Consider the following 9,811-nt stretch of genomic DNA (forward strand, 5'->3'; position numbering starts at 1 on the left):
GCCACTTTATTACTGTGGTTACAGATGACTCTTATCTGTATAAGATGTTTCTTATTAATATTTTTTATTGGTTACAAGTTAATATAATATTTTAGATACTTTGGATTAAATAACATACTATTAAAATTTATTTTACCTGTTTTTTTAATTTAATTAAACTTTTTCTTTGAAGTTAACTGTAGACTCCCATACAGTTACAAGAAATAATACAAACAGATAGCATATATCCAAATTCCCCCAAAGATAAAATCATGTACAACTACAGTAGATTATCACAAACGGGATACTGACATTGATACAATCCACTAGTCTTATTCAGGTTTCCTCAGTTGTACTCATGCACTTACTTCCGTATTAAATTTTATACAGTTTTGTCACATGTAGGTTCATACATCCACCACCACAGTCAAGATGCAGAACAGTTCTGTCACCACAAGGATCTCTCATGATTTTATAACCACCCCCATCTATCTTTTGCACCCTGCTCCCCTCCCTCAGCTCCCTAATCTTTGGCAACCACTGATCTGGTTCTCCATCTCTATAATTTTGTCATTTCAAGAGTATAATAGAATCATATAATATGTATTGTTTTGAGATTGTTGTTTTTTACTCAGCAGAATTCCCTCAAGATTCATCTAAGTTGTATATAAACTCATTTCTTTATTACTAACTAGTTTTCCATGGTATGAATGTATCATAATTTATTTATTCACTCATTGAAGAACACTTGGGTTGTTTCCAGTTTCGGCTATTTCAAATGAAGCTATTATGAGCATTCTTTAAGAGGTTTTTATGTGAACATAAGATTTCATTTCCCTGAGATAAAAGTACAATTGCTGAATAGCAGATGAACTTTTAAGATAACTCAAATACAAAGCAGAACACAAAAATAAGAGAAACTTCTCATAAGGAAAATTCAAATAAATATGTTAAAGAAACCAAGTTAAAAGGAACAAAGTGTAGTTAGTGCCTTAGTGCCAAAAATGAAATATCATTGCCTACTTTAATTTTTCACTTACGGTTTCAATTGCATTCTCTATGACTTCCTTAAATAACCTCCCAAGACTTAAATTCTTACTCCCTCACATATGCCTTAGCAAGTTCACTTCATCTATAAGAAAGAAAGAGCAGGTCTCACTTTGCTTGACTTTGTTGCTCCCTCTAGTGACCATCTAGTTTCTCTTCATTCTTTTACAGTAACAACTTCTGAATGTTTCCATCCCCAGTCTAGTTCATTCAGACCTATATCCTCCTTTGGTAGAACTAACTAGAAAGCCTTTCAGCTCATTTTCATGAGACCATTTTTGTTCCTTTGTATTAATATCTGATTTTTTTCTAAACATTGTTCTAATACATACAATCAATATTCAACATCCTTAGTATGAACATGCAAGGTTTCCTCAATATCTGGTAACTACTTTTCTTTTTTTTTTCTTCTTTTTTTATTTTTTTTTTTGAGATGGAATCTCAGTCTGTTGCCCAGGCTGGAGTGCAGCAGTGCCATCTCGGCTCACTATAACCTCTGCCTCCCAGGTTCATGCGATTCTCCTGCTTCAGCCTCCTGAGTAGCAGGGATTACAGGTGCCTGCCAACATGCCTAGCTGATTTTGGTATTTGTAGTAGAGACAGGATTTCACCATGTTGGCCAGGCTGGTCTCGAACTCCTGACCTCAGGTGATCCTCCCACCTTGGCCTCTCAAAGTGCTAGGATTACAGATGGCATGACTCACTGTGCCTGGCCAATAACTACTTTTCAATTATTCATAACAGAACAATTATTTATTAAGTGTTCTGGAAAATAAGCTAGGACCTAATTGTCCCCTTTAATTCAGTTAAGGAAAAAGACACAACAATTATTATATTCACTACTATGTAAGTTAAACACATGAAATAAATGATAAAAGGAGGGCTCCAACAAGGGCAAAACTTGAGAACCACAGAAGCACTGTGACAGGGAGCCTGGGAAAGCCCAGTATATTATTGCTACACCAAAATGAGTCCTCGGCTCCAGTCCACTGAGTTATTCACTATCCCATGACCACACAGTCATGCTCTGTAGCTTCTCAATTTTCTCACTCTGCTAGCCCTGCCTGGTGCACCCTTCTCATGCACATGCCATGTAGCCAAAGCCAAGTCATCATTCAAGACCCAACTCGATTTCTATTTCTTTTGGCACATTCCTTGATTATTTCTTATTCATTCAATCAACAAATATTTATTTAACACTTACTATGTGTACAGCCCTGGGGAACCAGTAGTGAACAAAGAAGTCAAAAACCCTGTCCTCGAAGAGCTTATTTTTAATAGGAGGAGACGGACAATGAATACAGACATTAAAAAGATAACATCTGATGCCAAAACACTGGAAGTGAAATAGAGAAATGAAATCAAGTGTGATTAGGGGAGAGGTACTTCAATTTGGGTGGCCAGGGAAGACTTTTTGAGGAGATGGCATTTCAAGTAAGACAAAGTAAGTTGGATTCTAGTGAAATGAAGATCCTGAGAAGGAATAAACATGGTGTGCTAAAAGAGAGCATAAGATCCATGTGACCAGAGCAAGTGAGTGAGCCGGAATGGAGCAGAAGATAAAATAGAAATGATGAGCACATATGGCTTCAGAGGCCTCAACATGACTTTGGATTTAAGTCTACATATGATGAAAACCCACAAGAGGGTTCTGACCAGAAGACTGATGTGATTCAATAAACAAAGAGAACTCTGGCTGTTATGTAGTGAAAAGACTGTATGAGAGTAAGAACGGAAGCAGGAGGGATACTTAAGAGGTGTGGGCAGTAGTCCAAATAATAAAAATTAAAAAGATAGTGTCTGGCTATATACAGATAGAAAAAATGATCATGCAAAACAAGCAAACAAAAGAATCATAAGTCCAGGATAGGGGATAAATTATCAACTTGGATCTTGCAGAGGCCAAGAACAATAATAAGAATAGCGCCAGTACACAAGACCATTAGCTAGGTGTTCAAATCATCAACGAATACAGGTGTGGGGGGAGGGGGTGGAATAGCAACAAAGGAGGTATCAGATGATATAATAAGATCACAAGGGCTTTAAAGGAGCTGGAGGTGTAACAATGGAAGGCAGAGAAATGTGGACCAAGAAAGACACTCACTGCATACCTATATACGAACTCGGGGGGAAAATTGTCTCTACTTGAAGAGGCCCACAGGGGAAACAGCATTGAGAAAGCCAGATTTGTTAGAAGAAAAAACTAAAGAAAACATTTGGAGAAGAGTTGCAAATACCAAGGGATATGCAAATGACATGCTGTTGTGAAGATCAAACAATATAGATACAGAGTTAGGAGGCAGTCCAAAAAAAGATACATCTGTATTACTCACCACGGGGTCTCAGGAACAGACCCATGACAGGATCATCATCATAGCACTTAACATTATATTGCTCATTTATTATTTATTATGTTGTCCCTCTCCCTCATGTAAGGTCCATGAAGGCAGGGACATTTTCTGTTTTCCTCACTTCTGTATCCACAGCACAATGGCTGCTACATAACTGATGGGCTCAATACATATCCATTAAATGAATTAATATTTCTATGAACTCCAACAGTATCCAACCAAATTCACATTTGCTTGTGAATGGGGAAACATCTAGCTAGAACTAAGAACAGAATTAACCTCCAACCATTCACATTATATAAGCACAAATCACATGAGTGGAAGTGAGAAAGGGGACTGTTAGAGATGTGTTTAATAAAAATATTAAAAGATGGGACATCTTTGAGAACAAATTTCAAATCAACAAATCAACTGTGTAAAGTAGGCAACCCTATTGTTATTTCTAGACATATTAACTGCCAGTACTTTTTTATCATTTTTCAAATGGAAGATGACCTATTCATTCTGATCCAACCTCACGGTCTTTCTCTACTAGTCTTATTACAGTTCTTGTTTCCAAGCATTAAAATCCCTGTGTATTTTTAATTTATTGTGAATAATTTGGTTGTTGTCCAACCCAAGATTATTTATGGCTGGCTTATTTTCCCTTTGTGTATGGAGTGCAAATGCTGTTATGTATTAAAGAGAAATTCTACAAGTATGGCAAAGTACGCTACCCTATGGAACCACAAAGTCAAATGATGCTAAAATAAGCTACCTATTAATCTCGTAGCCTACACTAGATGATGAATTGTCCTCTCCCCCTGAAATTCATATATCAAGTCCTGACCTCTAGTAGCTCCAAATGTGACTATATTTAGAGATGGGGCCTTTAAAGAACTCATTAAGATTAAAGGAGGCCATGGGGGTGGGGCTCTGGTCTCACATACTCAAGTGTCCTTACAAAAAGAAGAGACACCAGGGATGTATGCAAGCAGTGGGAAAACCACAGGAGAACACAAGGAGAAGGCAGCCATCTGTGAGACAAGAAAGGCCCTGGAAGAAATCAAACCTACTATCTCTTTGATCTTGGATTTCGAGCCTCTAGACTGTGAGAAAATAAATTTCTGTTGTCATGACAGCCCCAACAAACTAATACACTTAGTGTTTTCCATTTCCCCTTTATTAAATGTATACAGTATTTAAATGTAAACACAAACTCCATTTAGCTATTTAAAAGAATTCCTGTTTGGAATAGTTGATTAAATTCTGTTTTCATAAAAGTACAGATAATTTTCTGATTAAATCATTTTCCTATGATTTTTTTAAAATCATATAAGTAGGACATGGGATTTTCTTTCAAATTAATCAGCAAGCAGTGAAATAGTATTCTATCTCCTCACCCAAAAGTCTTTGATTTAAGAAAGTCTATGTTCCCTCCACTGATAAAGTTCTAAGTTTAAAAGAATGTTCTACTTACCAAATCAATCTGATTTAAAGAAATTTTCCCAACATTTCCCTGGGTACTGTAATCATGGCCAGTGTAGGAATGACTTTAAAAAAGGAAAAAAAATATTAAAACAGATTCACAAAATACTTTCGATCCCTTCGAAGGAAATTTTTGAAATTATGAATATGATTAAAATAAGAAAGCATTTTACATGTAAACCTTAGCAGAAACATAGCCAAGTGTTTTAAACGTATTTAATGAAATTAATTTAAGTAACTTACCCCAAAATAATTGAAAAATATAGTAACAGTCTCAACCTCTTGACTCCTAGTCTAGAGCACCACTTCCATTTTTTTAGAAGCATAATCCAAGTTGTTAAAGTTCAAACCTCTACCATTTATCCTTTATTAACAGCACGACAACATAGCAAAAAAGCAGCTGGAACTTAAATTGGGAATCATCACTTAAAAGTAGTAGGTGAGCAAGTTACTTAGTTACTCTCTGTATGCCAGGTGCCTTATTGACTAATGGCAATAATAATGCCTGCTTTGCAGTGTTGATAGGAGGTCTGAATTGTAAGAATTTTTGTTAAAGAGCCTGACACAAAGCAATCACTGTTTATTAAAATAAATAATATCTGAATAGCATTTTACAGTGTACAAAGAGTCCTCAATAGCCTCTAATTAGATCCTTGCAACACCCTGAAAGAGCGTTTCTGTATATCATTTGATGAATGGAGGCTTGGAGGAGTTAGAAACTTGTTAGGATCAGAAAGCAAGTCAGCAGTACAGTGAGAACTCAAACCTTTTGATTCCTAATTCCCCATTTTTTCACTGCACCGTATCATCCTCTTCCCTATAATAAATTTTCCTGCATGATTATCTTCAAATTAGGAAACATAACTTGGTATATACTACCTTAAGCCACCCACCTCAGTAATGTTTCACCTCCTTCACACAACACACTACTCATGCCCAACTCCATGAACACAGACTCAGGTGCATGCAGGTGCGACATAGCAAAAAACAGCTGCTAGATTACATAGAAATTCACAATCAAACCAAAGATTATACAAATACCACAACTAAAGGGAAACCCTGGAGTGAAGAGTCATTATGATCATAAAGAATTCCACTGGGGCAACAGAGTAAGACTCTGTCTCTACAAATAATAAAAATTAAAAAAACAAAAACAAAAACCTGGGCATGGTGGCATGCCTGTAGTCCTAGCTACTCTGGAGGCTGAGGTAAGAGGATTGCTTGAGCCAGGGAGATCAAGGCTGTAGTGAGCCACGATCATGCCTGAGCATTCGAGCCTAGGCTATAGAGCGAGACTCTGTCTCAAAAAAACAAACAAACAAACAAACAAAAAATCCAGATACTACTTTCTATCTGCTCAGTTACAGATTCTTCCTGCTGAACCACATATACGCTCAAGATGCTCTGTAGATAGGCTGTTGTTTCCATAATCAATCAATTTTACTGATTAAACAATGGGTATGGATTATGAAGCAAAACCACAATATAGCTGGCTCACACCTGTCATCCCAGCACTTTTGGAGGCTGAGGCAGGCAGATGGCTTGAGCCCAGAAGTTCAAGACTAGCCTAAGCAACAACATGACAAAACCTTGTCTCTACAAAAAATACAAAAATTGGCCAGGCGTGGTAGTGTGTGCCTGTAGTCCCAGCTACTCAGGAGGCTGAAGCAGTAGGATGGCTTAAGCCCAGGAGGTGTAGGATGCAGTGAGCTGAGATCATGCTCCACCCTGGGTGACAGAGTAAGACCTTGTATCAAAAAAAAGAAAAAAAAAAAGGTACAGATTTCCCCTCCCCGCAAGTCCTCTTTCTACAGGCTAAGAAGGACCTGAGAATTACTCTGAGAGCAGAATGGGTAGACTTATACTGAGGGAAACCAGAAGATGCCACCCCCAAAATATGAAGGATTACTGAGCGAAGGCAATTTAAGAAGAAGCAGATTCAGGAAAGCTCTCTGCCCTCCCTCTATCTGCCTAAAAGCAAAACACAGATTTACAAAGACAAAAGTCATCCTGCCCAGCTTTTACAGTGAGAACAAAGGTTGATCAGTGAAGATAACTTCAGATTCTTATTATGTGGAGATGATACCAGAGGAAACTATATGAACAAGCTTTACCAACTGGTCTTTATCTGCCATTTATTTGCCTTCTCACAAGTTGCTGCCACCAGAGACTCAAAGTCCTTTTCCTTTGCCATGTCACTTCTCTAGAAATGTATTGCTCTTAGTTGAATTTGCTATGTAAACTTGAACTGAAAGCACCTTTTTTGAGAACTACTTACTTTCTGGATGTTTTCCATGCATATGTCTTCCATAGCACACACATGTGCTATGGTTTGAATATCTGTCCCTTCCAAAACTCATGTTTAAATTTAATCCCTAATGTGGCAGTATTGAGAGGTGGGATTAATGGATAGAGGATTAATAGATTAATGAGTTTCCATGGGAAGGAAACTTGTGGCTTTACAAAATGAGGAAGAGAGACTTGAGCTGGCATGTTAATAGACTCAGCCCCCTCGCCATGTGATACCCTACACCACCTCAAGACTCTTCAGAGAGTCCCTACCAGCAAGAAAGCTCTCACCAGGTGCACCCTCTGGACCTTGGACTTCCCATCCTCCATAACTGCAAGAAATAAATTTGTTTCCTTTATAAATTACCCAATTTCAGATATTCTGTTATAAGCACAGAAAACTGATACAAAATGTTAATAAACTTGTTTGTTTTTCTCCTATTAATCTGTCTTTTGTTACATGGGTCCTTTCCAACCTATAGGGCTTGAAGAAAAAATTCTTCTTCTTCCCCTATGAGACCATATCCTAAAACACATCTCCTCTTGTATTATTTTCCCTTGCCTTGAATTATCTTTCCCTTGAGTAACACCTTTCTGACAATGTGTTATTGGATTCTATGCATTCCATTAATTGCAGTAGCACAATGGCATATAAAACTCATGCAAAGTTAAATTGATAGCTGCCATTTAACTTTAATGTTTTAGACTTTAGTACACAGCATAACCAGATAATTGTTTCAGTGAAATCTCAGGAATAAAAATGTTATTTCTTTTTCCAACATGTCTTACAGTAGAGGAAAGAGGCAGCATGGGGCATTGGGAATGGCAGTAGGCTAGGAGTATGAAGACACGTTCTTGGGTTTTTTTTTTTTTTTTTGAGATGGAGTCTCGCTCTGTCTGTCACCCAGGCTGGAGTGCAGTGGGGCGATCTCGGCTCACTGCAAGCTCCGCCTCCTGGGTTCACGCCATTCTCCTGCCTCAGCCTCCCGAGTAGCTGGGAATACAGGTGCCCACCACCACGCCCAGCTAATTTTTGTATTTTTGAGCAGTGACGGGGTTTCACCGTGTTAGCCAGGACGGTGTCGACCTCCTGACCTCGTAATCCACCCGCCTCGGCCTCCCAAAGGGCTGGGATTACAGGCGTGAGCCACTGCGCCCGGCTGGTTTTTGTTCTTTAAATACCAGTTCTGCAAACTGGGACAAGTCACTTAACCATTCTGATTTGCATCATCCTTATTTGTAAAATGGCACTAATAATGCCAGCCCTGCCTAATTAACAGAAATACTGGGGAAATCAAATGAAATAATGTATCCAAAGTGCTAATTAAAATCAGTAAAGCATACTCCAGCATAAAGAGCAATTGCATTCTTGACCAGTAAGTACAGAAATAACAGGATTGTAAGAGAGACAACAGCATGATCCTGTAGACGAGCCATCACCCAGCTGGGAAGTACTAGGCCATGCCATTGACCCTTATAAGTCTCAGCTTCTTAGTCTATCAGCTGAAGGTGGTGATTACAATGATGTAACAGGATTGTTCAGATCAAATAAACAAATATGAAAGGCCTCTATAAATGGTAAAATGATGTACAAACAGAATTATAGTTATTGAATAAATGAAGCCAAATGATTACTATGCCACAAGGAAGTTGTTCTCAGCCCAGATTAATGCATACTATACTAAATACAAAGAGAAGACACATAAAGAGGACATATACATTTGCCTAAATGACAGTATAAAATGCTTGTTCTTCCACACCTCACTAGAATATACAAAAGGGCTAAATTTCAAGGAAAAAAAGAAAGCAAGAGAATGCTAGCAACGATGAATGCAAAGACTTTATTGGTATAAATGCCTACAGAGAGAATATAAGTAGACTTAAACTGTGTAGACATCAAACTTCTAAAAATATTTTTGGCCAGTCCTAGTGGCTCATGCCTCTATTCCCAGCACTTTGGGAAGCCAAGGCAGGAGGACCGCTTGAGTCCAGGAGTTAGAGAGCAGCCTGGGCAACATATAGCAAGACATTATCGCTACAAAAAAAAAAAAAATTAGCTGGGTGTGGTGGCACGCACCTGTAGTCTCAGCTACTCAGGAGGCTGAGGTGGGAGGATTGCTTGAGCCTAGGAGTTTGAGGTTGCAGTGATTTATGATCACATCACTGTAGTCCAGCCTGGATGAGGGATTGAGACCCTGTCTCAAAAATAAAAAATAAAAACTCTATTAAAAAAATATACGTAACAGAAAGAAGGCCACCAGCCTAGTGTGGGCAAGTATGGAACCCATGGGGGTGGGGAAGAATATGATAGAAATGAAGATGTTAAGTATCAGAATTAGGAATGACATTTCTCCTCTACTCATCTATAATCAGAAAGGCTTGCTTATGTCTGCATTAGAGGAAGTGATAATAAACATTACAGCTACTTAAACCTATTTGAACTAGTTAAGGATAGCTGGGGGGCAGGGGGATTGTTAGATACAACAACACAAGAAAGGCAGATGGTGAGAAGCCTGTATCCCATGCTCTGCAGGCAGTGAAAAATCATGAAAAAGATGTGAGGCAAGAACTGACATAATCCACTTTACACTCGAGAAACAAAGCAGTGTGGGGAAATAATTAGAAAGGGGAGGGACTGGCAACTAACTGGAAGAATACTGTAGGCAATGTTACATCCA

General features: G+C 38.3%; 1 protein-coding gene across 1 annotated transcript in view; it reads right to left on the reverse strand.

Moving 5' to 3' along the window:
- The window catches only part of LOC115934923 (DNA primase large subunit-like), a 112,777-nt gene extending 107,870 nt beyond the window's left edge, over nucleotides 1-4,907 (reverse strand). The window contains exon 1 of the mRNA XM_055382109.2: nucleotides 4,837-4,907. The gene's annotated coding sequence lies outside the window, so the exon portion shown is untranslated. The remainder of the gene's footprint in view (nucleotides 1-4,836) is intronic.
- Nucleotides 4,908-9,811: the final 4,904 nt, after the last annotated feature.

Source organism: Gorilla gorilla, chromosome 2, assembly GCF_029281585.2.
Source record: "Gorilla gorilla gorilla isolate KB3781 chromosome 2, NHGRI_mGorGor1-v2.1_pri, whole genome shotgun sequence".
Taxonomy (NCBI): Eukaryota; Metazoa; Chordata; class Mammalia; order Primates; family Hominidae; genus Gorilla; species Gorilla gorilla.